Source organism: Schistocerca gregaria, chromosome 1 (assembly GCF_023897955.1).
Source record: "Schistocerca gregaria isolate iqSchGreg1 chromosome 1, iqSchGreg1.2, whole genome shotgun sequence".
Taxonomy (NCBI): Eukaryota; Metazoa; Arthropoda; class Insecta; order Orthoptera; family Acrididae; genus Schistocerca; species Schistocerca gregaria.
Window position 1 is genome coordinate 867,458,628 of NC_064920.1, and position 5,430 is coordinate 867,464,057.

Here is a 5,430-nt window from a genome sequence, read left to right on the forward strand (position 1 = left end):
CTTTACTGATTTTGGTGCATGTTACATGAATATCACTTTTCCATGTAAGTGTGTCAGTAATGGTGACCCCCAAAAATTTGGTTTACTTTACATAGTTGATTTTATCACCACTCAGTGATATATTTAGTACTGGTGGGTTTTCATTTTGGACTGTGTGGAAAGTAATACCAGCTGTCTTTTTTATATTTAGGAGTAGTCTGTTTGAATTAAGCCATGAGTTTAGTTGTGCTATGCTCCTGTTTATTGTGTCATGTTCATTTGAGTTGTATATCATAATTGTGGTATCATCAGCAAAGAGGAAGGTTCTGTTGTTGTGTAAATTTAAGGGGAGGTCGTATATATAAAGTAAGAATAATAATGGTCTGAACACCGAGCCTTGGGGAACTCCATGTTCTGTGATTGGGGTAGATGACTGCACAGTATTAGCAATTCCTCGTCGACTGGTTACATTCATTTGGACGTATTGGTGTCTGTCTTTGAGGCAGCTTTTAAACCAGTGTCTTTGAGGCAGCTTTTAAACCAGTCATGGCTAGTGCCCCTTATTCCATGGGAATAAATTTTTGGAGCAGTATATTGTGATTGACCATATCAAATGCCTTGGAGCACTATATTCAGATTGACCATATCAAATGCCTTTATTAGGTCAAGAATATGCCTATGGCTGGAAGCTTCTTGTCTACTAATGTTAAGGTGTAATCTAGGAGTTGCTGTAATGCATCAGTTGTGGTTTTTCCTCCTTGGAAACTAAACAGAGCAGGTGATATGGCATTTCCTTTTGTCAGAAATGAATTTAGTCTTTCTGCCATAGTATATTCAAATATTTTACTGAATACTGAGAGTACTGCTATTGGCCTGTAATTGCTGATGTCATCTTTACTTCCTTTTTTATGAATGGGTATGAACTTTGTGGTCTTGAGTTTATTAGGAAATATGCCATTGAGGAATGAAGGCAGTGGTTTAATTATGAGGTTGCTGTGGTTATGGAGAAGAAAGCAGGGGAACTGATCTTGCCTGCAGAGGATTTTTTCTTAATTTTTGTATGACTATTTTTTTCTATTTCTGCCTCTGTTATTGGCAATAAGAGCAGTGTGTCGGTGCAGTATTTTGTTCCAAGTTTGGAAGATGATTATTTTTAAGGTGGTCTGTGAAACTTTCAACATTTTTAATAAAATATGAGTTAAATTCATCTACTATTTCTTTTTTTTATTGTGATTGATTTCCCAATTATTTTTATGTTCATATTACTTGTCAGCTGTTGATTTCTGCCACTTGTATTAATGATTTTTCATATGCATTTACTTTTGTTAGCCAGTAATTTTAGCAGGTTATCATTTTGCAGTTTTCTGGCTGCATTAACTACATTTCTAAAGATTTTTTTGTATTTGGTAAAGTAATTCTTAAATTCTTCAGTATTGCCGATTTCGGTCTTGCTGAGCTTAAGGTTTTTTTTTTTATCTGAAGTGATAATACCTGCGGTAATCCACTTGGGGGATTTACTGTTATTGGAAATATATTTTGTTTTTAAGGGGAAGTGGTAGTTGAAATTATAACTAAAAGTATTTAGAAAAGTCTCAAATTTGTCATCTACATTTTGAGACTGATTTTTAGCCTGCCAGTTTTCTGTCTGCATGTGGGACAGAAAGTTTTGCATACTTTTTTGACAGAAATTTCTAGTTGGTGTTTTTTGAGGGGGCTTGCTTACTAGTATGTGTATAATTAGGGCATTTTGGTCAGAGAATCTCAGCTTTACAGTGCATGTAGTGCATTCTGTGTCAGTAGCTACTTGGTCAAGACAACATTCACTGTGGTTGGTTGTTCTGGTTGGGGATTTAACCTATAGTTCCAGATTGTAGAGATTCATAAAGTTTTTGAAGTTAACATGGTCGCCATCTCTACTAGGAAATCTATGTTAAAATCGCCACAGATTACAATTCTGTAGGATTTCCATTTTGTTAGTTTTTCTGTCCATAAAAAATCATTGAATCAGGGAGGAGGAACAACAGTTCTTCTGCTGACCACCATTTTCTCTGCTATAGGTGTCATCTTGTTTATCGCTGATGGTGAGACTGAAGGCAGGTTGACTAATTTGGTTGCTGTTAGTGTCTATTTGTTTATTGCTAGTGGAAAAACTGACTGCTGCTTGACTGTTTTTGTTGCTGTGGTAGTCTCCTTATCTGCTGGAGAAACTAACGGCTGCTTAACAGTTTTTATTGTAGTTTCTTTTGTTTAATTTCCTATGGGTTGTCCAGTTGCTTCTGTTACCTTTGTCTGAGTTTGTGCATCTGGTAGAGTAGTATTTGCAGTATCATTGCATTTGTAATGGCAGCTATCTGATGTTGATGCTCTTTTGCTCCAAGGATCATCACTGGGATGGCAGTACCATTTCCTTGTTGTCTGTGTTTTTCTAACATATGAAGAATTTTTTTTCCTAGTAGAGTTTTACCACTTGTACGTAAATGTATTCCATGATTTGTATGGTGGCTCCTCTGGAGAAAGTCAATACTGAGAAAATGTGCATTTTGGTTCATTTTGCAGATCGTATGGAACTGTCTGTTTGCCTTTCTGATTTCAAGAATTACACATGAGGTGGGCATTAAATCATAGCTGTGAGGTATTCCACTAACAAAGATGATCTCCTCTCTTGTAAGATGAAAGGCTTGCTTTAGGTTGTAGGTTGCGGTTGCTAGTTCGTTTCTGTAAACATCATTTGTGCCTATAGTCATGATGCTTCTATTTTTCTTCTCTGTTATTACTGATCCTTTGTTTTTTGTAACTTCTTTCATAGGCCCCCATGTTTAATGTGCCTGCATGCTTTCACATTAAAGTCATAGCAAAATATTTCTGTGAGATTTCATCTGTGACTGTCCAGGAAAATTTCTATATCTGAAAACTCATCAAACAATTGCAATTTCTTCAATGTATTTACTTGTTTTTCTTGTGTTATCTTTCCCACTTCACTTTTTTTTAAAACTGTTGTTTTCTTTACTAATTGTGAATAGTTAGTTCGTACCCACTGCTGGGATTCTGCACATGTCTGAAAACCTTTCACTATGATTTTGTCGCACTTTTTTGAAGCTGTTGTTTTGTTCACTGAACATGAACAGTTAGTTTGTACCCACTGCTGAGAGTTTTAACTCGTCTGAAAGCCTTTTGTTATGATTTCATCGCACTCCGCACTCACAGCACTTAGCAGTCATATTATTAATGCATGAGTCCGTATTTTGTGAACTATAATATACGATCATTTTCTTCTGATTAACAATTTTGTACTTGTGAAACTGTTGTTGCAGTTCCTCATTTTCGTTTTGAAGATTTAATACTTCCTGATTTAAGGCATACATGCTTTCATGTAAAATGAGTAGGTGTTTGTGAATTTCAAGGAAATAATGGCAGAATTGGAGTGCAGAAGAGAATTGGTATAGATCCTGGTGTGTTTACAATAAAAGCTTTTACACCATCAACGAGAGAAGGGGCAAGAAAGCTAACAGATCAGTGTCTTACCTGCAAATACAGGGCAGGCAGATTCGAAAAGGAGAGAAGAGAAACCTGGAGGATGAGGAGTATCAGTATGGAGGATTTAAAATTAAGGTGAGCTTATTATATGTAGAAATATGACAAGAAAATCTTGGAACTTCATTTTCTCTTTGTACATTTTTTATGTTATTGGAAGTGTTTTCTCAAAAAGTATATGTGCTAATGCTATGAAATTTTCAGGAACTGTTTGCAACATGTTGACGTCTCCCTGGAACAAAAACAATATGAGAGCCTGCAATTATATTCTGATTTTTAGATGATTGTATGTATAAAAAAGTTAATTTTGAATGTGCCTAATTAAAAACTCTGTTAATGATACAGTTTGCAACCAAAATTAATAACTGTAGTTCAGTGGTATTATAAGCTTCTCAGGACTCCACAATAAAATTTTCCGATTAGAATTTGAGTTATGGCTTTTTATAAATAAGACAAAAAGAATTGAAGTTCAAATTTCAGACAACATATTAACCCTGCATATTTTATTATATTTTCCATTAAAACATAGCTCTTTTGCTTTACACATGCAAAATTTTATATTTGTGCATTAATAAATCTGGCTGTAATGATTTTTAAATAAATGTTTACATTTTCTGTTACATCCCCACCTTAATCAAAATAATTTTGGTCTCGTTTTTCTACCTGTATGACTCAGATAAAACATTTATAGGATAATTATTTACTTTAATATGAAAAGTAGATATGGAGTTCTGGAATATAACAGAAAACAGGGAAAAGAATGAAATTTAAATAAATGTTCCCACACAACGTATCAGTTCTCTAAACTTTTGTTTTGTAAATCAGTTTTAGAGAAAACATGTCTCAAAAAAGAATGGAATTACAAATTTCATAATTGGAGATGGGTATTATAATTGACTATTGATCAAATGTCTCTGTAATTTAAATTTGTTTTACTATGCAGGTGCCTAAAATAGTTTCGTAAAGTTTTCTAATTTGATAACACAAAACATATTTCATAATTTGAACTGTGATTGATACCCATACTTTTACTGCACTCTAAGTAGCAAAATATGGGTTAGACATTTTTAGGATGATTTTACAGATCCTGAGGTCACAACATGTTCATACACCAGTCTTTAAATACTCAGATGCCACCCAAAATTTTCAGTCTGAGGCTAGCTAGAATATGTGAAACATCTATAAGCTGTCAAGAGAACCCGCAGTGTGTAGCCTATATCTAGAATATTGACTATTACATGCGACACATATAAAATTAATCAATATGCATGAAGTTCATATTTAACACTTCTTTTTGACTGTGTATATGATAAGACCAGCATACATGTGTGTCTTACTTCATGCACTTTTATCAAGCACTCACTGTGTAAATCTTTTGAGGTGATGAACATTGTTTACTTTGGTGTGACATTATTTTATGCACAAGATGTTTAATTATCTCAGTGACTCAGAAGTGTGCAGTGTACAATTTATGTACAGTCACTGTGCTCTGCTGATATTGCATCTCCAAGTGACAGTGATTTGATGCAGTGATTATGTTTTTAGTGCCATATCTGTGTGTAATGAAGTAGAGGGCTAGAGGTACAAAATTAAATAAAAACATCTGATGTGAAACTTGATGCTGTCATAATAGTATTTCTGGTGGTAATAAATGTACAAGAAGGGTCACTTTACTTGAAACTCTTCATAGTGTAGATCATTCATACATTTACTAGATATCAAATTACAAATGTTCTACAAGACTTCGATCATCTATACTCCAAGGACTTAATGGACTATGAGGCTGGCACATTCTGTAGTGAACTGAGAATACCAAGATGTAAGATCCATTAGTGAAGATAAGGCAAGAACATGAACAATATTTGAGGAAAGGGGAAGAAGAACATGAAGAGTAATTGAGAAAAATAAGAAAAGTAGTTC

The 5,430-nt window shown here is 34.3% G+C and overlaps 1 long non-coding RNA gene across 1 annotated transcript; it reads left to right on the plus strand.

Moving 5' to 3' along the window:
* Window positions 1–2,329: 2,329 nt before the first annotated feature.
* Window positions 2,330–4,084, plus strand: LOC126273089 (uncharacterized). Its single transcript, XR_007549303.1, has 4 exons — window positions 2,330–2,448; window positions 2,536–2,586; window positions 3,381–3,588; window positions 3,715–4,084. It is a non-coding gene; the product is annotated as an uncharacterized LOC126273089 (long non-coding RNA).
* Window positions 4,085–5,430: the final 1,346 nt, after the last annotated feature.